Genomic DNA, 23,974 nt, shown 5'->3' with positions numbered 1-23,974 from the left:
ATTATCCTTTGAAACAACTACATCCTGCCCAATTGGATTGAAGTGTTTTGTAGCTTAAATTAGATTATGTTAATTGTTAGGATGTGCTCAATTTAAAATTGTTTTTTTTAACACATGTTCTTAAACTTCTGGCACCTGCTCTCACTTTTCTGCTAACACGTGCTAGCATATGACTAGCATAATGGAAAAAGTTGGAAAAGTGATTTCTTAAAATTGTTTTCTATAATTGGATAATTTTTTGTTATGTGGAGCCCAGAATATATATAATACAGCCATACTTCCTGCCACCAAGAGGTTAGTTCATATAATGGGATTAAATAAATCAACATCTTATGTTGTTTCACAAGAAGTGTCCCAACTTCCAAGTGAAAATCCACCTTTGGTCTACACCTTTCAAGGTCAATTTGAGGACAAACTATATGATCATCAGGGAATAATGATTTCAAGTCCTAATTATATGATATTCAAGACAATGTACTTTAGAAATTTAGAAATATTTTATAATTCACAATCAGCCTTTATGATTCCGTCAAGTGCCTGTAGAGATCTACAAACAAATGTAGGAAGTCATTGTTTCTTGGGGACAGACTGGAACAGGAATCAATAACCCTGTTCTGAGCTGACAATGGGACAAGAAAGCCAGCTGTTCCCATGACACACATACCCCAGGTCCTTCCCTCAAAGCAGCTGGCCTTGGAGACGCAACTCCTGGCACTCCTCCTCTTCCTGGGCCCCAGAAGTGCTGGAGCTATGGGCCTGGGATGCAGAAGGTTCATGTCTCTATTAGAGATCTTACCAACCCTGAGGGATGACCTATGAGTATTCAAAACTGCGGCAGTGGGGGCTCAAATTTCACAAGTGTTTCCATCTTTTGCTGGGCAAAAACTGTTTCTAACATGCTTTATGTCTCCTCCCATGGATGAGTGCTGTGTTTACTTGCAAATGGCATACTTGAGGAAGTGGCTTCAATCTTGGTTAATCCCCTCTGATGTCCTTCTATGAGGTTCTATGAATGCTGTCCCTGTACAGACCAGCAGAATTTCTCAAGTTCCTTCTCACCACCACTAGCCTATTGATTTCAATTTCCTTCCAACTTACTAGAAATTTGGGTATCTGTGAAAGAAATTTAAAATATCAATAACCTCAGGTACGCAGATGACATGACCCTTAAGGCAGAAAGTGAAGAAGAACTAAAGAGCCTCTTGATGAAAGTGAAAGAGGAGAGCGAAAAACATTCAAAAAACTAAGATAATGGATTCTGGTCCCATCATTTCACGGAAAATGGATGGGGGAACAATGGAAACAGCGAGAGACTTTATTTTCTTGGGCTCCAAAATCACTGCAGATGGTGACTGCAGCCATGAAATTAAAAGATGCTTGCTCCTTGGAAGAAAAGCTATGACAAACCTAGACAGCTTATTAAAAAGTAGAGACATTACTTTGCCAACAAAGGTCCATCTAGTCAAAGCTATGGTTTTTCCAGTAGTCATGTATGGATGTGAGAATTGGACTATAAAGAAAGCTGAGTGCTAAAGAATTGATCCTTTGAACTGTGGTGTTGGAGAAGACTCTTGAGAGTTCCTTGGATTGCAAGGAGATCAAACCAGTCAATCCTAAAGGAAATCAGTCCTGAATATTCATGGGAAGGACTGATGCTGAAGCTGAAACTCCAATACTTTGGCCACCTGATGCCAAGAACTGACTCCTTGGAAAAGACCCTGATACTGGGAAAGATTGAAGGTGGGAGGAGAAGGGGATGAAAGAGGATGAGATGGTTGGATGGAATCACCGACTTGATGGACATGAGTTTGAGTAAGCTCTGGGAGTTGGTGATGGACAGGAAACCTGGCATTCTGCAGTCCATGGAGTAGCAAAGGGTCAGACATGACTGAGCGACTAAACTGAACTGTGAAATAATTTAGGTTAATGATGATGAACGTTAACATTTATATGCTGCTGCTGCTGCTAAGTCACTTCAGTCATGTCTGACTCTGTGAGACCCCATAGACGACAGCCCACCAGGTTCCCCTGTCCCTGGGATTCTCCAGGCAAGAACACTGGAGTGGGTTGCCATTTCCTTCTCCAATGCATGAAAGTGAAAAGTGAAAGTGAAGTTGCTCAGTCATGTCCGACTCTTAGCGACCCCATGGACTGCAGCCTACCAGGCTCCTCCGTCCATGGGATTTTCCAGGCAAGAGTAGTGGAGTGGGGTGCCATTGCCTTCTCCATAGAACTAACAATTTGTTAAGATGTTTCACATGGTACAGGAGGGTCATGGACATTGTGAGAAGATTTCCTGAGAATTGTGAGAAGCCTTCATTTTGTGAATTAGAGATGTTTGGCCCTGCTTTCTCCAGAATCTATTGAGAGACAATAGGAACTGTGTCATATACAAATGTCTTATGCATATTTTGAAGCAAGATAGCTCCTTTCTCAGCTTCTGGATTCTCTCTCATTGGGTGCCCACTTGACTTGAAGAATTAAAAAAGACTATTTCTTTAGGATTGTCACTGTAAACAAGATGGTACATGGAGAACAGCAACGCTGTGTTGAACTGCTGAGGGTGCTTTGCTCAGTACTTGGCTCTGCACACTCCCAGCCTATAGGTAAGTCCAAAGCAACTGGGTCCCTGGAAGAATCACCCTTCCTTTTGCTAAAAATAGTCAAAGTGAAAAAATTTAAGTTTGCTAATTCCAAGGCCCGATTTGATCTGATTAAGATATAAAGACTCAGGGCTTACCTGGTGATCCAGTGGTTAGGAATCCATCTGCCAGTACATGGGACACGAGTTCGATCCCTGGTCCAGGAAGAACCCATATGCTATAGAGTAATTAAGCCTCTCCACTGCAACTACTGAGCCCATGTGCCTAGAGCCCACCCTCTGCAATAAGAGAAGCCACCATAATGAGAAGCCTGTTCACTGCAACTAGAGAAAGCCTGCATGCACTTAAAAAAAAGATACAGTCAGGCAAAAGGCAATTCTTTAAACAGAAAACTCATGAACGCTACCATTTGATGAGGTATTTTAACATGTCCCTTGACCATACTACCATGGCACTGAACACCAACAGATGAAAATCTCTGGATTGAATTGAAAGATAAGGAAACAATGGATCTTACTGCAATGCACTTTCTAGAAATTAAGGCAACATCTGTCTCTGTTGTAAGAATACATTTCATTCTGGTTCAGTAGTGTTCTACTTCTGAACTGGTAGCTACTGGCTTGAATCCCTGCCATGTTCCTAGTATCCAGCCTCAGCAGAAGTCCCAGTCCTGTCCTGATGATTTGGCCTGTTGACATGCCTTTCCTGGCTTCCAGCAGCTGTAGACTCCTTAAGCCTTGATTTGCTGCCCTCTAGGCTACTTGCCTGGAGAAGGCGATGGCACCCCACTCCAGTACTCCTGCCTGGAGAATCCCATGGACAGAGGAGCCTGGTAGGCTGCAGTCCATGGAATCGCTGAGGGTCGGAAACGACTGAGTGACTTCACTTTCACTTTTCACTTTCGTGCATTGGAGAAGGAAATGGCAACCCACTCCAGTGTTCTTGCCTGGAGAATCCCAGGGTCGGGGAGCCTGGTGGGCTGCCGTCTATGCGGTCACACAGAGTTGGACACGACTGAAGTGACTTAGCAGCAGCAGCAGCAGGCTACTTGCCTGGGAGAAGGCAATGGCCCCCCACTCCAGTACTCTTGCTTGGAAAATCCCATGGGCAGAGGAGACTGGTAGGCTGCAGTCCATGGGGTCGCTAAGAGTTGGACACGACTGAGCAACTTCACTTTCACTTTTCACTTTCATGCATTGGAGAAGGAAATGGCAACCCACTCCAGTGTTCTTGCCTGGAGAATCCCAGGGATGGGGGAGTCTGGTGGGCTGCTGTCTGTGGGGTCGCCCAGAGTCGGACACGACTGAAGCAACTTAGCAGCAGCAGCAGCAGCAGGCTACTTGCCTGGAAAATGCCAGGGATGGGGGAGCCTGGTAGGCTGCTGTCTATGGGGTCGCACAGAGTCAGACACGACTGAAATGACTTAGCAGCAGCAGCAGGCTACTTCCTCTCAGACTCTGATTTGCAATCTTCAGCTCCATTGCTGTCTACAGCTCAATGAAACACGAAGTAGAGAATACGCGCCTATGGCTTAAGACTTGTTTGGACCACAGTGTTAGGATGATTTTGGTGAAACTGGAGAAGTAATCCTCAAAGAAGCATAATGGGTAAGAATATGGGATTAAGTCATACTAAAGCCCTCCATTAAGCAGGGCCACCTGGGGTAGAGGTACCCCAGTGCTTTGGAATACATTCCACTTAGTTCAGTGTTTCTCAATGCTGGCTCTATACAAGAATCATCTGAGAAACTAATAAATACACTCTGAAGACTGGATCTCATGCCCAGACATTCTGATTTCCTTTGTTTGGGATGGGGCCATGACACCAGTAGTTAAAAACATTCCTCAGGTAATACCAATGTTCAGCCAAGTCTGAGAATTATTACTTGCTTTACAGTCACGGTTCTCAAAGTGTGGTCCCTGGACTATCAGCATCATTGAAATGCAAATTCTCAGGCCCCACTCTAGACCTAGTAAATCAGAATCTCAGGGGGTATAGTCCAGTGATCAGTGGTTTAACAAGCTTTTAGCTGGTTATGATGCAGGCTAAAGTTTGAAAACCACTGGTTTATAGGTAGGCTCTATGGCACTCTGGTTATTTGTCTGATGACCTCTACTGAGGAAGAGAAACAAGCACTGAGATTTCTAATACAATCCTCATCTTTTCTGTGTACTTGGTTTAAGTCACAAGATGTTAAGTACTCATGAAAGGAGAGGAAAGAACCTCCTGGACAAATGATAGTTGTGTGGCAAGCTGATGAATGCTTTCTCTCATATGATGTGGTGGTTATGGTATTTTGTTACAGGGCACAGAGTGGCAGCTGACTCTTTTATGCTGAGCCTGGAAATAGGTTTCTTTTTTTTTAATATAAATTTATTTATTTTAATTGGAGGCTAATTACGATATTGTATTGGTTTTGCCATACACTAACATGAATCCGCCACAGGTGTACATGTGATCCCCATCCTGAACCCCTCTCCCCTCTCCCTCCCCATACCATCCCTCTGGGTCATCCCAGTGCACCAGCCCCGAGCATCCTGTATCATGCATCCAGCTTGTGTACCAATGAGACAAGTTTGAAGTACTGTACCATCTATTAGGCTCTTGGTATAAGTGAGGTCAATAAAATTTCCCACTTCTGAAAGTCAAACTAGTCTTTTCTGTTGCCCCAAGAATCCAAAGGGTGGTCCTAGTACTGGTTACTGGTAGTGCTCTGTCTTTACTACCTGGCATCAACATGCCCAAGCTGTAAGTCAGACTTCTTTTAGAAGGGTGACTAGGTTTTCAAACATTGCTTTTGAAGCAGTGGTTCTTAACTGGGGCTGATTTTTGCCTCCCAGGGAACATTTGGCAATGTCTGGAGACAATCTGGCTTGTCACAACTTGGGGCAGGAGATGATATTGGCATCTAATGGTTGCATGTAGTGTTGCTTTCCAACAGCCTCAACATAAGGAGTGTCAAGGTTGGAAACCTTGCCCTAAAGAAAGTTACAAGTGTCAGCAACATTACAACTGTGCTCTGGTATTTGAAGAAGTTGGAATAACCTCCAAAGGTCCTTAATAAATGTAGCTTCTAGATGGTTTAGGCATATCCACAGAGAAGAGCTCCCAAGTACCCTGTTAGCATACCTCCAATGCCTTGAAAAGAAAATCAAATAATTGATTTGCTTTCTCTCTCTTTCAAAAATAGTTACAGCACTTTGGTAAGGTAATTGTTCCCAAGATAAAATATAGAAGCCGGGGGAAAGCTTACTGCTTGAAAATAGAGAACCAAGGAAAGCAGAAATCATTTTATGGTTTTATGGTTTCTGCCTCACTTATGACCTTCACCTTGCAAAATCTAGTGGCTTTGCTACATTCTTATTCTTTCTGGTATCCCTACAATATCTTTTATTCATTTGGTAGGCAGTATTGAGTGCCTCTTCTTTCCTTCCTTTTAAAAAAAAATATTTATTTATTTATTTGGCTGTGCCAGGTCTCAGTTGCAGCCTGAGGGATCCAGTTCCCTGACCAGAGATTGAAACCGGGTCCCCTGCACTGGGAGCACTGGACCACCAGGGAAGTCCCAAGTGCCTCTTCTTCCTTACTGTGGTCTTGGTGACTCTCTAACACTTGAAGTGTGGGACCAGCAGCATTGCATATCACCTCATTCAAAATGCAGGCGCTTGCATTTGAGTCAGTTCTAATGAAGTGGATGAACCTAGAGCCTATTATACAGAGTGAAATAAATCAGAAAGAGAAAACCAAATATCCTACATTAACACATATATATGAAATCTAGAAAGATGGTGCTGATGAACCTATTTGTAGGGCAGCAATGGAGACGCAGACATAGAAAACAGACTTGTGAACATGGGGGAGCAGCGAAAGAGAGGGTGGGATGAACGGGGAGAGTAGCACGGCAATGTGTACACTACCTGTGAAACAGATCGCCAGTGGGAATTTGCTATATGGCTCAGGGAGCTCAAACCAATGCTCTGTGAGAACCCAAAGGGGTGGGACGGAGGTCCCAGAGGGAAAGGATGTATGTATACCTATGGCTGATTCATGCTGATGTATGCAGAAACCAATACAATATCGTAAAGCAGTTATTCTTAAATTAAAATAAATGAATTAAAAAAATGATGCAGGTTCTTGGGTTCTATTCCTGACTTACAGAATCTGGATCTTGGTGGGTGGGGTCCAGACAGCTGCTTTAATGATATCCCAGGTGATTCTTATGTACATTAGAGTTTGAGAAGCACTGCTCTTGACACTTGCTATTCAGTGTGGCCCTTGAACCAGGTGTCACAGGATCACCTGGGAGCTTGGCAGTTTGAGTCATGATCTGTAGATCCTCAAGATCTCAGGTGATTCTTTTGACTCTTATGGAGTTGAGTATGAGAAGAGCTGGCCAAGACTACCCTGTTTTTTTCTACCCTTATGACTAATATTTTTCTGCTCCCATTGTGGATTCCTTTACTTTATCCTCACCTGAAGGTAAATATTGGAGAAGGAAATGGCAACCCACTCCAGTATTGCCTGGAAAATCCCATGGACAGAAGAGCCTGGCGGGCTGCAGTCCAGGGGGTCACAAAAGAGACACAAATTAGCAACTAAACAACCACAACAAAGATAAATATATATATTAAAGACTTTAGCTCAGTGATTCTTGACACTGGCTGCCTGTGGGAATTAGCTGGGGAGTTTAAAACCTACTGAGACCTGTGTCCCACCCAGGAAAGTTCTGACCTAATTAGTCTGGCGTGTGGTCCAGGCATTGGCATGTTCAAAACATCTTCAGGTGACTCTAAAGTGGGCAGTTGCAGTTAAGAACCTCCACTCCAATCCCTGATCCTCTGCTCTTCTTTCTCCTCTGGATTAAATATCCCTGGGACTTCCCTGTAGTCCAGTGGTTAAGAATCCACCTTACAATGGAAGAAATGTGGGTTTGATCCCTGTTTGGGGAACTAAGATCCCACATGCTGTAAACAACTAAGCCAGTGAGCCTCAACTAGAGACTGAAGATCCTGCATACAGCAACTAAGACCCAATGCAGCCAAATAATCAATTAAAAAAAAATCCCAACAGAGCCTTTCAATGTCACCATCACCTCTTTCCTGAACTAAATTTATATCTTAACATCAGAGTCTATTTTGAACTGTCATCTTGTTTTAGACATTGTGCCTGAGCTTTCCCCTTGTCGTGTCAAAATCACTTATCCAAATAGGAACACACGATTTCCAAGACCCACTATCCCCACTCTGCCTCCCTCTCCACCATAACAAACAGCACCTTCAGCTCTAACCCAGGAGTTGTAACCCAGGAGTCAGTTTTTACCTTCTTTTTCTTTGTTCCTATTTAGAAAAAAAAAATCCCAATAAACTTCCAATTCTTTCTCCTCTTCATTCTCTCAACGGTATTTATTAAATACTACTATGTGCCAAGCACTCATCTAGGCTCTGGGCATGCAGCAATGAACACGATAGACAAAATCACTTTCCTCCTGTAGCTTACATTCTAGTACGTGGGGTGAGAGATAATAAGGCAGATAGATACATGAACTCTATTGCTCTGGCTACGGGAGAAGCACAGCAGGGAAGACTGGTGAGGGAGTGTGTGGATGGAGTGACCACGTAGTACAGTTCTAGGCAAGGGATGCCAGATAAACTCCCTGAGAAGCTGGTATATGAATACAGATCTAAAGGCGGTGAGGTAGGGAGCCCTGTGGATACCGGAGGGAATATCAGCAGCATAAGATGCAAAGGCCTTGAATTTTGGAAATGTAACTGATGTGCTTGAGGAACGGTTGCAGAAGTGAAAGAGGACAGTAGTGGGCCAAGGTCAAGGAGGAAAGGGGTGGGGTATTTGTCACTTTGATAGATAGAGCCTGAAAGGTCTTTGTGAGGACTTAGGCTCCTACTCTGGGTGAGATAAAGCCATTGTAGAGTTTTGTGTTTGTGTCTATGTTTGGTTTTGGCAAAAAAGTGATATGATCTGACTTACATTTTAAAAGAATCTCTCCATTGGCTGTTTGAATAGTGGACACAAAGTGGACAGAGGTGGAAGCAGAGAGACCTCACAGCTCTGGTATTCATCCAAACGAGAGATGGCTTATGGCATGGACCAGGGTGTATTGGAGGTAGTGAGATGTAGACAGATTCTCTATATATGTTGAAAGCAGAACCCATATGAGGGACTGGATGTGTGGCAAAAGAGACAAAGAAGTTTGGGTCTGAAAATCTAGAAGAATGGAACTGCAATTTAGGGAGTTGGGGCATATTGTGCAAGGTGTAGATTTAGCAAGGAGAGCAGAAGTTCAATTCTGGATAGTCTGAAGTTTGAGATGCCTTTTAAGCCTCCAAGTGGAGATGTCAAATGTCAGTTAGAAATTTAAGTCTGGTTTAGGTTGGTAATCTTTGGGAGAATGAATGAAATAAACAAAGGGAGTAAGAGAAGACAAAGAGATTTATTTCTCAGCCCTGTGCACTCCCAACATTCAGAGGTTATAGAAATGCAACATTCAAGCAACAGATATTTGAGTGTCTGATAGGGGTAGGTCCTGTCCCAAGTGCTGACAATGTATCAGTGAATATTAAATAGGAGGAACAGAAAAGGAGACTAAGCAGGAGTGTCCAGAAGGCAATGAAGCCTCATATTTCCCTCTTTCCAACTGCAAGTATATAGTTAATTTCCATACTCTCATTGTATCCTGGAGAATTGCACCAATATCCTACCCTGTTCTCCTGTTGGTTTTTTTCTGCTGTAATCAATCCTATCCAGTAAAAACAGATTGACTGCCCCCAAACACTACATTCCTGAGGTTATTCCCCATCTCAGTAACATGGACAGGTAACCGGGGAAGATCATTTCTGAACTCTTCTTCCTGTCATTAGAGGCCTCCATGGCTTGGGGTATATACGTTGCCTTCTTTCCCACTAACTCTATCAAAATATGTTGTGCCAAAGAATTGAGGCTTTTGAACTGTGGTTTTGGAGAAGACTCTCGAGAGTCTCTTGGACTGCAAGGAGATCCAACCAGTCCATCCTAAAGAAAATCAGTTCTGAATATTCATTGGAAGGACTGATGCTGAAGCTGAAACTCCAATACTTTGGCCACCTGATGTGAAGAACTGACTCATTTGAAAAGACCCTTATGCTGGGAAAGATTGAAGGCGGGAGGAGAAGGGGATGACAGAGGATGAGATGGTTGGATGGCATCACCGACTCGATGGACATGAGTTTGAGTAAGCTCAGGGAAGCCCGGCGTGCTGTGGTCCATGGGGTTGCAAAGAGTTGGACACGACTGAGTGACTGAACTGAACTGAACTGAACTGCAGCTTTAAGAGCTTTCATTGATCTGGTATGATATTTGTTTGTAGATTATGTTTTTTTATTTACTGTGCCTGAGGAAGGTCACAGTGATACAGAAGGAAACCTAACTGATGACAGGATAAAAGAAATGCAAGGAAATTTCCACAATTAATTTGGTCTCTGGGCCCTATCCAAGGTAAACAGCTGTCATTCTTATTTTCTTATTGTATACAATGACTTCCATATGGGCTGAATCAGGGAAAGCACTTGTTACACAAAATAACTAACTAGATAGAATTCATTTAGGTAGATCAGTGAGGTGAAAGGCAAGTGGGGGAGTGTCTTAAGTACTATATAAGCATAATCTTTAGCCTTCATGTTAATCTTACAATGTAGGATCGTTTTTAAAATATTGTCATTTTAAGAAGGAAGGTAAGCCTCATTTGGAGTGGTGGAGTGACCTGCCCTAGTCACACAGCTAGTAAACAGAAGAGTGGGGCCCAGGTTCCTGTGACTATGTCTGGCTGTGGCTCCGTGGTCTGAGACAGCGAATCACAGATGTGGCTTCTGGTTCTGCCTCAGTCATTAACACTGAACAGGACACTTGTGTCTCCAGATCCCATGTGCCTCTTCAACAAAATGGGGATAAATTCTACTGACTTCACATGCATGGTGAACACAAAATGAATTACTGTTTGAAAAGATCTTTGCAAATGTAAATGCTTTGCAACTATAAGGGATTATCATCGCTATTTTTATAATTTGTCTTTTCTGGGCCTCAGCTTTCTCTGCCTTAAAATTAAAGGACGGGGGGATTTACCTGGTAGTGCAGTTGATAAGATCCTCCTGCCAATGCAGGGGATACAGGCTCAAGCCCTGGTCTGGGAAGATTCCACATGCCTTGCAACAACTAAGCCCTTACGCCACAACTGCTGAGCCCCCATTCTAGAGCCTGTGAGCCATAGCTACTGAAGTGCACATGCCTAAAGCCAGTGTTCCCCAACAAGAGAAGCCACTGAAATGAGAAGCCTACACATTGCAAGAGTCAGCACAGCCAAAATAAATAAATAAAAATTACAAAGAAATTAAAGGATGGGTTCAGGTGATCTCCAAGGTCATTTTTCATGCTCTAAAATTCTATACTAAACAGTCCTGGGCCACAAAACCAGATTGGCTTAACAGGGTGCTTCTTTGTCATGAGATGTGCTTTGCTTAATCACTTAGTCATGTCCGACTCTTTGCAACCCCATGGACTCTAGCTTGTCAGGCTCCTCTGTCCATGGGGATTCTTCAGGCAAGAATACTGGAGTGGGTTGTCATGTCCTCCTCTGGTATGATGATATATGACATACCAAAATTTTAACAGTGCCAATAATTATAGCCTCTTAAGTTTACAAAGGAGCTTGAACTCCTAAGTTTTATATTTTAATATTAAAGAATAAGATAAGAAATATTACCTTGACACAAGCTAGACTTTAAAAAAAATTTATACAATCAAATCAAATTACTTTCTATCAAATCAGGAAGAGCAACACAAAAAATATCCTACCAGTCCCGCAGCAACTACCTTAATCTGGAAAAGCAAAACAGTCCCTTTTTCTAGTTTTTTTTAAAAAGTCTGTACTTTGTAGTAATCCTGCCCTACTTCATCAGAAATAATCAATGCATTTATCACAAAAAAACTTCTCGAGCCACTAAAAGGCAATTATAAAAAAAGCCAGCCATGTCACCCAGAACACCATGGTAACCAGCATCACTAGGGCATGAAGAAAATAGTTGTTAGTCACTAGACTCTAAGCTGGTTGGCAGTCTGTTCTTGCTAAGCAACACTACAAAAATAGCAGCGTAACCACCCATTATCTGGAGGTGACTTCGCATGGTTTTGAGTCTGGTCCCAGGAGGAACTATTCTAGGTCTGTACACCAACCCCATACCTGAGACTCCCAGTCCAAGCCTAATTAATCATTTATTCAACAAATATTTATTGAAGCCTATTGTACATCAGGCATATGATTCCCAACCCATGTATTTACTTGGTTTCTCAGTTAAATAGAATGATTTTGTGATGAGCGAGGTGGGGACAGGGCTTTGCTTGAGGCTGACTCAAAAACTACTAGCAGCTGATAGCCAGAGGACAGAGAAAAATGAAAGAGCAGAGAACTGATTTATAATGCAGCATAAAATAACTACACTCTCATGACCATGATCATGCGTCATCAAGAAAAGGTTGTTATATTTAGGATCCTTTATTAAGGCAGGCAGAAACGGGCTTAAAACATTTTAGAAATATCACCACCAAAAATGGTTAACATATACAGTTTTGGCGCTTGGAGAGAACATAAATTATGTTTGACAAACGTCTCGATCTGCCTAGTTTCCCATTTTGCTGGAAGAAAAGGAACAATATAATCACGGCTTTAACAGCTTTTGAAGGTCCTCTCGGCTCCCTTTCCTTTTCTTGCTCAAGCTCCTGCCTCAGCTAAAATGTTCTTTCCCTTCATAACTGCTTATCAGAGTCCCTCTTCATTCACTTCCTCAGAGAAGTTTTCCCAAATCCTTCCAGGGAATCAGTTCTCCCTAGCAGCCAACCCTCCTCGGCCCCCCATCACCCATAGATGTTGTCTGGATGCCCTTGTCTGTACCCCAGGCTGCTCTGTATCATTTCCATCAGAGTCCTTCCTCTTTTCATGCTCTTGGATATTTATATTCAAATCCACCTCCCAGAGCCCTGGTAGCTAAGCATTCTGATAACATCGATAGAAAGAAGACTGGTTGGCAGAGGTGGCACTTTCCCCACTGGGTGTCAAATGGCCCAGGAACCCTGCAGGACACCCACTTGGCCCTCTTTCCTCAGAGCCTTTGCATGTCTGTTCCCTTCTCCTGGAAAGCTCTGGTGAACTCCTCTCCACCCTTTAGGATTCAGCACAAATATCACTTGGGGAGGGGGTAGTTTATCCTAACCTGTAAGACCAGGTCAGGACCCCCTATTATATGCTCTCAGAGCTCCCTATACTTTTCCTTCAAATAACTTGTCTTCCTTTGTAATTGTTTATTATTAGTGTGTATCTCCTTACTTGATTGCAAGCACCAGGAAGACTAGAGGCCTCACAGAGAATAATGTCACGTGGAAGGAAGGAAGGGAGAAAGGGAAGAATGGAAGGAAGAATTGAGAAGAATCTAGTTTGGAAAGGAATAGACAGCAGGAAATAGAGGATTGAAATTGTTACTAAAGGTCCAGGAATCTCTAAATATGGGCATAGAGGTAAAATAGTTTATGAGTACTAGAAAAATCTATTCACCACTAAAAAACTAAGATCATGGCATCTGATCCCATCATTTCATGGCAAATAGAAGGGGAAAAAGTGGAAACAGTGACAGATTTTAGTTTTCTTGGGCTTCACGATCACTATGGACAGTGACTGCAGCCATGAAATTAAAAGACGCTTGCTCCTTGGAAGGAAAGCTGTGACAGACCTGAAAAAATGAAAGTGAAAAAAATAGTGAAAAAAAAGTGAAAGCTCAGTCGTGTCCAACTCTTTGTGACCCCATGGACTATACAGCGCATGGAATTCTCCAGGCCAGAATACTGGCGTGGGTAGCCTTTCCCTTCTCCAGAGGATATTCCCAACTCAGGGACTGAACCCAGGTCTCCCACATTGCAGGCAGATTCTTTACCAACTGAGTGATAGACTTAGACAGTTGTATTAAAAAGCAGAGATATCACTTTGCCAACAAAGGTCTGCATAGTCAGAGCTTTGGTTTTTCCAGTAGTTATGCATGGATGTGAAAGTTGGACCATAAAGAAGGCTGAACACGGAGGAACTGATGCTTTTGAATTGTGGTGCTGGAGAAGACTCTTGAGAGTACTTTGGACTGCAAGTAGATCAAACCAGTCAATCCTAAAGGAAATCAGTCCTGAGTATTCATTGGAATGACTGATGCTGAAGCTGAAACTCCAATACTTTGGCCACCTGATGTGAAGAACTGACTCTTTGGAAAAGACCCTGATGCTGGGAAAGATTGAAGCCAAAAGGATAAGGGGACAACAGAGGTTGAGATGGTGAGATAGCATCACCGATTCAATGGACATGAGTTTGAACTAACTCCGGAAGATAGTGAAGGAAAGGGAAGCCTGGTGTGCTGCAGTTCATGGGGTTGCAAAGAGTTGGACATGATTCAGTGGCTGAACAACAATAGAAAAATCTACAGAACCCCTGCCCTGAGACATCAAATGCTTTAAGGGAGCCAGAAACATGACTGAGTCTATCTGGTTGTTAAAAAATAGAATCAAGGCAAGCTACTATGTCCTCCAAGTAAAAGAGGACCCACAAAACATGATAAAAAGAGGAAACAGAATTTGACCGCAGTCTGTGGGGTTTAGATTAGATATAAACAGGGTCTGATAACAAAGGCTGTTATATCCTAGAAAGGATAAGTAAATCTAAAAAAAAAAAGTGTGAATTAGACTCTCTCTCAGGTCTTTCAGTGCTCCTTTCAGTTCAGATTCTCTTGTTACCTGGTATATCTACTGCTAGGCTAAGAAAAAAAGAAGACTGCTGCTGCTAAGTCACTTCAGTCGTGTCTGACTCTGTGTGACCCCATAGACGGCAGCCCACCAGGCTCCGCCGTCCCTGGGATTCTCCAGGCAAGAACACTGGGGTGGGTTGCCATTTCCTTCTCCAATGCACGAAAGTGAAAAGTGAAAGTGAAATCGCTCAGTCGTTCCGACTCTTAGCGACCCCATGGATGGACTGCAGCCTACCAGGCTCCTCCGTCCTTGGGATTTTCCTGGCTAGAGTACTGGAGTGGGCTGCCATTGCCTTCTCCAAAAAGAAGACTACTGCATAAAAATATTAAAACAATCATAATGAAAAGTTGTAAAGAAAGAAATATAAATCAGCAAGTTTAGCACCTTGTATAATTAATTATTTTCACTTTTCCTTCTTTTCTTTTGTTCTTCCTCCCTGGATATGATGGACTATGCTTTGTTTACTGTTACTCTAATTATTGTTTAGAAGGTAAACATCTTATTCTAAGTTTTACTAATTATTATATAGCAATGTTTAACACATTTTAAGCATATTACCTCTAATTATATCGGTGAAATATAACTTTGAGTGAAATAACTTTTTATTTTCTTTTATAGAAGACAAAGAAAGGAGCATTAATGTTTTGGCAGCTTTTTATAGAATTAAACAGTGGGGTGACTATTCTTTCTGCTAAAATAGCTCACAATAGAATTTGGAGTGATGACGCAGAACACTGACTTTTCAGATTATTCCCCAGTGAAAATGTTACACTGTGTGTCTGTGCCAGAAGTACTTACTGGCTGGTTGGATGTACTTTAGGGAACAAATCACATGCAGTAGACCAAAAATTGAAGTGGACCTTTTTCAGCCCCATAATTGCAGCTCAATGTCTTTCTTGTTCACGTCTATATTCCCAAATCCCACCCAGGTGCCTGGCCCAAAGCAGGAATTCAATAAATATTAATTGAATGAATGAATGAATCAATCAATGAACAAAGGCCGAGTTTGAAAACAGCAATAGGCCATTTACATAATTTTAGATGGCTATGCTTGCCTACAGATCGAGTAACCCAACATTACATGGATTTTGCCGTCTTTTGTTTAGGAAGACAGAGCTATATTGTTTAACCAAGTTAGATACTGGAGCTATAGTACCCAGAGGCCTTCAACTTTGGAACAAAGCTTTTTTCCTTCCCTGTGTTATCTATACAAGATTAGTTTTCTCCTAAAACAATCCAATAAATATAAGAGTAAATTTAGAAATTAAGTTCAATAAATTTCTAGGGCTGTGTTTTATGAATTAGTGTTTCCAAATTATAGAACTCAACTCAAGGAGACTACTGTGAAAATAATACCACCTCATCAAAAAATCACTCTTTGGATTAGAATGAGATATTTGATCTCTGGAAGAAGGTAAGACCAGAGGGTTTTTCTTTTTTTCCTATTTAAGAATTTGATTAATGTTGTTATTGCATGCGACATATTTTTATCATGACAAAATATTAAAAGTTATTATTTCAGGACAGTAGAATGATTATCTTCTGGTGATTTTCATACTTTGTTCTACAGTTTTCAATTTTCTAGAGTGAATAAGTATAGAAACTTAAAACTTTAGTAAAAGTTTTGTAAAAGCAAAATAACCCTATCATAATCACTGTCTTCTCCATAGTCTCATTGCACATTAGTATTTCTATTATTTCATTTTTGCTTTCTCTGGTGGCTCAGCTGGTAAAGAAGCCACCTGCAATGTGGGAGACCTGGGTTCAATCCCTGGGTTGGGAATATCTCCTGGAGAAGAGAATGGCTATCCAGTTCAGAATTCTGGCCTGGAGAATTCCATGGACTGTATAGTGTATGAGGTTGTAAAGAGTCGAACTTGACTGAGCGAATTTCACTTTCACATTTGCTTTAACGATTTATGTACAGGTCTGTCTTATCCACATAACTTACATGCTAAGCTATGACTTGTGAAATGTAACATTGTAGGAAGTTGGGGGGAAAGACCAGTTCAGGCTGCCTTCTAGCTTTTCAAAGGGGAAAGCTATTTTTCCATTAGGCTGAAGGCTCCTTGAGAGGAGGGATTGTGTCTCATATACCCAACTCTTAGCACAGTGTTTGGGAAGGGCTAAAAAATTGTTACCTAAAGAAGTAAAGAAACAAAATGCTGCTGCTGCTTAGTCGCTTCAGTCATGTCTGACAGTGCAACCCTATGGAGTGTAGCCACGAGGCTCCTCTGGTCCATGGATTTCTCCAGGCAAGAGTACTGGAGTGGGTTGCCACACCCTCCATCAGGGGATCTTCCCAACCCAGGGATTGAATCCGGCTCCTGCATTGCAGGTACATTCTTTTACCACTGAGCCACCAGGGAAGTTCAAAGAAACAAATACATAACACTTTTCCCCTAACATTTAAACTTTGACTTTGTCCTTCTGCATGGTCCAAAGTGACTGGACTGAAGATAATGAATGATTCATTTACTAGAGCTCTGCAGATCCCTTCCATTATATTCAAGTTTAACTCCTTCCAGTCATTCATTCAGTCATTCAATAAAGACTTATTGAAAACTTACTGTGTCATATCCATTGTTAGGTGCTACAGCTACAAAGGTAGATATGACAGCCTCTGCCCTCCAGATGTTCTTTATATGGATGGGTGGCACTTTTCAACAGACACTAATAATACCCCGTTAGTTCAATAATGGAGATATTGAAGAATTAAGTTGGCCAAATCTGAGGTTTACAGGAGAAGTTTCGCAGAGGAGGTGGCCCTTGTGCTATGTGTTAAAGGAGGGGCTAGAGTAGGAATTGGGCTTCCCTGGTGGCTTACATGGTGAAGAATCTGCCTGCAATGCAGGAGACCAGGGTTTGATCCCTGGGTCGGGAAGATCTCCTGGAGTAGGAAATGGCAACCCACTCCAGTATGTTTGCCTGGAGTAGGGACTAGTCGGGTGATGCATGTTTCTCTTAAAGAGGACAGCATGAGTAAAGGGACAAAGGCAAGAAATAGCAGTGTGGCCGTGAAGTTTGGCCTTGCTGGAGCATAAAGCTGTGGGAGTGATGAGTCTGCAGGGGAGGGCTGGGAGCAGGTCCTAAGGGCACAGCTTAGACCTCATCCTGCAGGCAGTGCGGAGGACTGCAGAAGTGTTTGAAGCAGAGGATGATGACACCAGGCATTATTTATTGGCTCCGGAGAGGATGGATTTGAAGGTGGAAAAGAAATTGGAGGATGTAGAACTTCTCAGGAGGCATTTGCACAAATGAGTATGTAATAGATTTGTGTTTATATTTAGTAATCAGAGCTAACATTTATTTAGCACTTATTATATGACAGTTACTAAAAAAGCTGTATTATGCAATATTGTCTTGCTGCTGCTGCAATATTGTCTTAATATTTCAAATAATCCTGACTCAAACAGGCGCTCTGTATCAACCTAAAGGGATGGGATGGGGAGGGAGATGGGAGGGAGGTTCAAAAGGGAGGGGATATATGTATACCTATGAGGCGTCCCTTGTGGCTCAGGCAATAAAGCGTCTGCCTACAATGCAGGAGACCCGGGTTCGATCCCTCGGTCAGGAAGTTTCCCTGGAGAAGGAAATGGCACCCCACTCCAGTATTCTTGCCTGGAAAATCCCATGGATGGAGGAGCCCAGTAGGCTACAGTCCATGGGGTCGCTAAGAATCAGACACGACTAAGCCACTTTACTTCATGGCTGATTCATGTTGAGGTTTGACAGAAAACAAAATTCTGTAAAGCAATTATCCTTCAATAAAAAAATAGAGTAAAAAATAATCCTATTATTACCCTTATTTTACAGCTAATGAAGCAAAGAGTTAAATAAATTGCCCAAGGCCAGGATGCAACCCAGTGGGGTTTGGTACCAAAGCTTATGCTCTTAATTCCTATCTCATTTGTTTAATTTCTGTCTCTTGTATTAGTATGAAAGCTCCATTCAGACAGGGTCCCTGTTGGTAGTATCTCCACTGTGCCTACACAATATTATTTATTGAATAAAATTAAAGAATAACCTAAGCAGAATAAATAGTGGACTAAGTTATGCATAGGTATTCAATAAAAGAAATATGCAATATTAGCAAACTTTTTTGCAGACTTTGTTCAAATATGGGGCTGACTTTGGCGATTATTATGGACTGAATGCTTATGTCCTTTCCCCTTCCAAATTGACATGTTGAAGCCCCAACCCCCAGTGGGCCTCTCAGGTTCAGTGAGATCAGAAGGGTGGGGTTCTAATCCAAAAGGATTGGTAATTTCATGAGAAGAAGAGAGACCGGGGCTGTTTCTCTGTCTCCCTGTGCATGTGCACTAAGGAAAGGCCACGTGAGGACACAGTGAGAAGGTAGCTGTCGGCAAGCCAGGAAGACAGCTCTTATCAGAGACCAAATCAGCTGGAACCTTGATCTTGAACTTCTCGCCTCCAGAAAAGTGAGAAAATAAATTTCTGTTGTTTAAGCCATTCAATTTGACATCTGTTGTGGCAGCCTGAAATCACTGTGGCAGACAGTGATTAATAGGATGAGGGTAGGGGGAAGGAGAGAATTTCTAGCCTGGTAGCCTGTGGGCACAGTGGTGCCACTAACTGGGGTCGAGAACCCGGGAAGAGGAAAGATTGGTCAGGGTCAATGGAACCACACTAATTATTCTGTACTTAAAGTTCACCTCACTCAAACACAGAAATAAAATTGAAATCAGCCATTTAAGATCATTTATTCAATAAATATTAATTCAATCTCTTGTCATGATGGCCAGGACTTTCCTGGTGGCTCAGCAGTAAAGAATTTGCCTGCCAACGCAGGAGATGTGGGTTCGATCTCTGGGTTGGGAAGATCCCCTGGAGAAGGAAATGGCAATCCACTCCAGTATTCTTGCCTGGAGAATTCCATGGACAGAGGAGCCTAGCTGGCTATAGTCCATGGGGTCACACAGAATCAGATATGACTTAGTGACTAAACAACAAGAAGAAGTAGTCATGAGGGCCACTGTGATTGTTCTGAGCACATAGAGTAAGTAAGATTCATTCTCTGCCCTCAAGGAATTCACAGTCTAGTGGGGAGAAATATTGTTCCTTTTTGTAAAGCTAGCATGCTTGCTTTTCTTTCCCCCACTTCTAAAGACTTGGAGCTCCTAAGAAATATATAGAGAAAATCTTAAATGGATATGAGCTTTGGAGTTACAAGACCCAGACTTGAATCTGGGCCTTGGAATATACCAACCAGGTGAGTGATGATCTTAGGCAGAGCAAGTAACTCTTCTGATTCTTATGGTCCTCACCTACACCCAGAGAGTTGTTTTACAGATAAGAGAGGTAGAAATTTTTTGTAAAATGCGTATTAACAATTAATGTAATTATAAAAAGCTACATTTCCAACCTGCAGAAACAGGAGGTGAATCAGTCACGGGCAGCAAGTCTGAATTGAAAGACCAGCTTTGAACTCTTTGGACGGCAGGAGTTTTGGGATGGGAAGTGGAATAAGACATGTGGTGGGGAAAAAATAGCCTTTCCGGTCCTTCGATCTGGTTCAAATCATGATTCAGGCAATTATTAGCTCTGGAAAGTTGAGCAAGTCATGTAATCAGTCTGAGCTCTAGTTTCTTCATCTGTAAAATGGAGTTAATAATTCTTACCCAGGAGGGTTGTTCTGAGTATATAAAGAGCTCGGTGTGGTGCCTAGCAGAGCTGTCACTCAATGGTAACCGTTGTTCCTATTAAAATGGCCATTTTCCTCTCCTACCTCCTAAGGGGTTTGTTTAGGCGGTTAAATTACTTGAAGTACAAGGGAGTGAGAGAAATGGAAGGGCTGTTATGACTTGACTAAAATGTTATTTTTAAAGGTAAAGAAAGATAGTTCAATTCAGTTTTCCTCTCCTAACCTATGATGGAGACATAAGTCTTATAAAAAATTACCACTGTATTAGATGGCTTGGAGTCAGAGAACACCTACCTTAATAATTATACCTTATATTTATTCTATTCTAAGTTAATCTACCAATCATTGTTAATAAGCTCCTCATAAGGCAATGATTCTCAAAATTTAATGTACACGTGAGTCTCTTGAGGATGTGCTAAAATGCAGATTTTTATTCAATGGATTTGGAGTGAGGCATGAAAATCTGCATTTCTAAAAAGGTCCCAGGTGAGGCCCATGATTCTGGTTCATGGACCACACTTTGAGGAAGGAGGGAGGTTCTAAGGGGGCATGGAAATATTTTCCTTGGTGTAACTACTTGCTTCTTTTTGGAGATCTACCTAATTGCAAACTAACCACTTGCTGATAGAACACTACCAGGCCTTTTTAAGACCAGATTTAGAAATTCTGCAGCAAGACTCATATCTGATCAATTCTGACTTTTTCGAGCAACCTACTATGTGCAAGGCACAGTGCAAGGTGCCAGAGATACAGTGGTTAGAAAGGCACAATTTCTGCTTCAGGAGACTGCCTCCCTTGGAGATTGTTACCATTCTTAGGGCAATCTTATTGTCTCCCTTGTTCCCTAGCTCTATATAGATGCCCAGTAAATAATTAATGAAGAAATGAGTTCCCAGGAATTTCATTAAAAATGTTGTCTGGCAGAGAAAGGCAAATGCTGTATGATATCACTTATATGTGGAATCTAAAAAATAAAACAAAGTAGTGAGTATAACAAAAAGAAACAAGACTTATAGATACGGAGCAGTGGGGAGAAAAAAGAGAGAGGGGGCCCCATAGGGGTAGGGGACTAACAGGTACAAACTATTATGTATAAAATAAATAAGCTACAAGGATATATAGTCCAAAACAAGGACTATAGCCAATATTTTACAATTACTATAAATGGAATGTAATCTCTAAGAATTGTGAATCACTATGTTATATGCCTGAAACTTATATAATATTGTATATCAACTGTGCCTCAATAAAAAAAAGTCTTGTCTAGCAGTGCATGACAATGAACACTACCTTGGCCATCACATGTAGAAAGTGAAAGTTGCTCAGTCATGTCTGATTCTTTGAGAGCCCATAGATCTGCCAGGCTCCTCTGTCCATGGAATTCTCCAGGCAAGAATACTAGAGTGGGTTGCCATTCCCTTCTTCAGGGAATCTTCCTGACCCTGGGATTGAACCCATGTCTCCTGCATTGGCAGGTGGATTCTTTACCATCTGAGTCACCAGGGAAGCCCAGTCACATGTAAGAGGTGGTTAAATTAAAAAGGGGCCAATAGGGTGAGCCTTAGGGCTTCCCAGTCCATCCTAAAGGAGATCAGTCCTGGGTGTTCTTTGGAAGGACTGATGCTGAAGCTGAAGCTCCGATACTTTGGCCACCTCACGAGAAGAGTTGACTCATTGGAAAAGACTCTGATGCTGGGAGGGATTGGGGGCAGGAGGAGAAGGGGATGACAGAGGATGAAAATGGCTGGATGGCATCACTGACTCGATGGCCGTGAGTCTGAGTGAACTCTGGGAGTTGGTGATGGACAGGGAGGCCTGGCGTACTGCAGTTCATGGGGTCGCAAAGAGTTGGATACGACTGAGCAACTGAACTGAATTGAACTAGGGCTTCCCAGGTGGCTCAGTGGTGAAGAATCTCCTTGCCAATTCAAGAGATGAGAGTTCAATTCCTGGACTGGGAAGATCCTGTGGAGCAAGAAATAGCAACCCACTCCAGTATTCTTTTCTGGAAAATCCTATGCAGGAGCCTGGTGGACTACAGTTGATGGGGTTGCAAAAGAATTGGACACGACTTAGTGACCAAACAACAACAACAACAAGGGTGAGCCTTAATCCAATCTGACTGGTGTCCTTATAAGAAGAGATTCACACACACACAGAGACTCCAGGGATGAGCATACACACACACACTGAGCAGCCACTCTGTAAGGGCACAGCAAGAAGGCTGCCATCTGCGAGCCAAGAACAGTGACTTCAGAAGAAATCAAGCTTGAAGACACCTTAATCTTGCACTTTCAGCCTCCAGAACTATGAGATAATAAATTTCTGTTGTTTAAGCCACTCAGTCTATGGTATTTTGTTATGGCAACCCTAGTAAACTAATACAAATTTTCATAACTTTTATGCCCAGAACCAAGACTGTGTTCTGGAGGGTACACAAAATGTCTGAAAAATGCTAAGACTGGATGGATGAACCTCCAAGTGCAGTGGGATTGAGTCATGGAAGGACTTGGGGGAGACAGAAGAGGGTGAGATAGTAGCCCAGATTGGGTTAAAACAGCTGCAATACATGTATATTTCCTTTTCCTTCTCATGATCAACACAAAATGTAGGATTGTTCTCTCTCCAAATCTGAGATCAAAAGTAGCTTTTTTGACTTTTTCCTCCTTCTCAGGTTATGTTTTGATATTCAATACAATTTTACTTGTTTAAAAATATTGTGGCAGGAGGAAGACCACAGATTATTCTCTGAGTGCAAATTCTTCATATACAAATTCTTCATATACAAAGAATACCTGTGCTGATAAAATAGGTAATGAGACTGAATTTTTGACAAACAGAAAAATATATCAAAAACACGCAGTCAAGTGAGATTTTTCTAGCCACAGGGAGCTACATTTGCAACCAGATTCTAAAGTCAAGGGATTAGTTTTTTGCTTTGCTTTGTTTTCAATAAACATGCCAACTCATATGTATAGATGAATGCCTCTTTCAAAATTCTGGGAGGTTCTACACTTATTCTAACTGTGTCACTGTTTTAAATCATTTCTTGAATTGCTTTAAGGGTCTGTGAGATGGTCTTCTGAAAGCTCTCAGTGGTGACTCATGAAGGTAGATTTGACTTTCAAAAACAACCAGGGTCCTTCTGGGTCAACTCTGGTTATCTAGGGGGACCAAACTGTAATGTCAAGAGGATCAGCCCTAAAGCTTCCAGGCTGATTTTTCTGGAGTGAATCATTCTCAACCTCAGAAGACAGTTTCCAAAGGCAAACCCCAGATATATAGTAAACATGTTACAGGCATGACAACAAGGGCAGGGGATGTGACTGCTCTGAAGGAAACCCCATTCATTTGGATATGCAAGTTTTTTTAGTGGTTTCCTTTACCAGAATATTTCCTCAGATCTAGATCTACTTTAATTTACTTCATGAGACCACAGTTTCCAGAAGTCCAAGGATGTCACTGCCTTAGTTAACTTTTAATCTCCAACCTAGGTACTTGGTCTGTGTCCAAGACATAGCTGATGGAAAGATCAATATGGGAGAAGAATAGCTAAGATGCCTGGGGCTTGCGCTATGTGATTCAAAGGGCAAAACTAGGACCCAGAAAGAAGCTCTGGAGACATAAATTTCTGTTCCTAGTAAGAAATACATTGTCAGCTGCTGGAGCTGTCCAGCAATGGAGTTTGCTCTGGAATTGGAAATGGCGAACTTCCACCCAGAGTGTAGAGTTTAAGGCAAAGACTACTTGTTACAGGAACCTTAAGAAGTTTCTCCTGCAATGGGGAGCTATGCAGTGTCCCCCAGGGATTAGCCCCTGAGTCCTACCTGCACAATACCTGACAATTGGTGGGCCCTGAAAAAATACTGGAATGGAATGAATGAGG

General features: G+C 42.1%; 1 protein-coding gene and 1 long non-coding RNA gene across 2 annotated transcripts in view; one reads left to right on the top strand and one right to left on the bottom strand.

Annotated features, from left to right (window-relative positions):
* CNNM1 (cyclin and CBS domain divalent metal cation transport mediator 1) overlaps positions 1 to 23,974 on the bottom strand; it is a 66,391-nt gene that overhangs the window by 40,561 nt on the left and 1,856 nt on the right. The gene's annotated exons all lie outside the window — the stretch shown is intronic.
* Positions 17,594 to 22,428, top strand: LOC129637089 (uncharacterized). The gene is made up of 2 exons (XR_008707337.1): positions 17,594 to 17,684; positions 22,112 to 22,428. It is a non-coding gene; the product is annotated as an uncharacterized LOC129637089 (long non-coding RNA).

Source organism: Bubalus kerabau, chromosome 22 (assembly GCF_029407905.1).
Source record: "Bubalus kerabau isolate K-KA32 ecotype Philippines breed swamp buffalo chromosome 22, PCC_UOA_SB_1v2, whole genome shotgun sequence".
Taxonomy (NCBI): domain Eukaryota; kingdom Metazoa; phylum Chordata; class Mammalia; order Artiodactyla; family Bovidae; genus Bubalus; species Bubalus kerabau.
The sequence above is the reverse complement of the archived record's forward strand: the minus strand, read 5'-3'. Positions and strand labels throughout refer to the sequence as shown.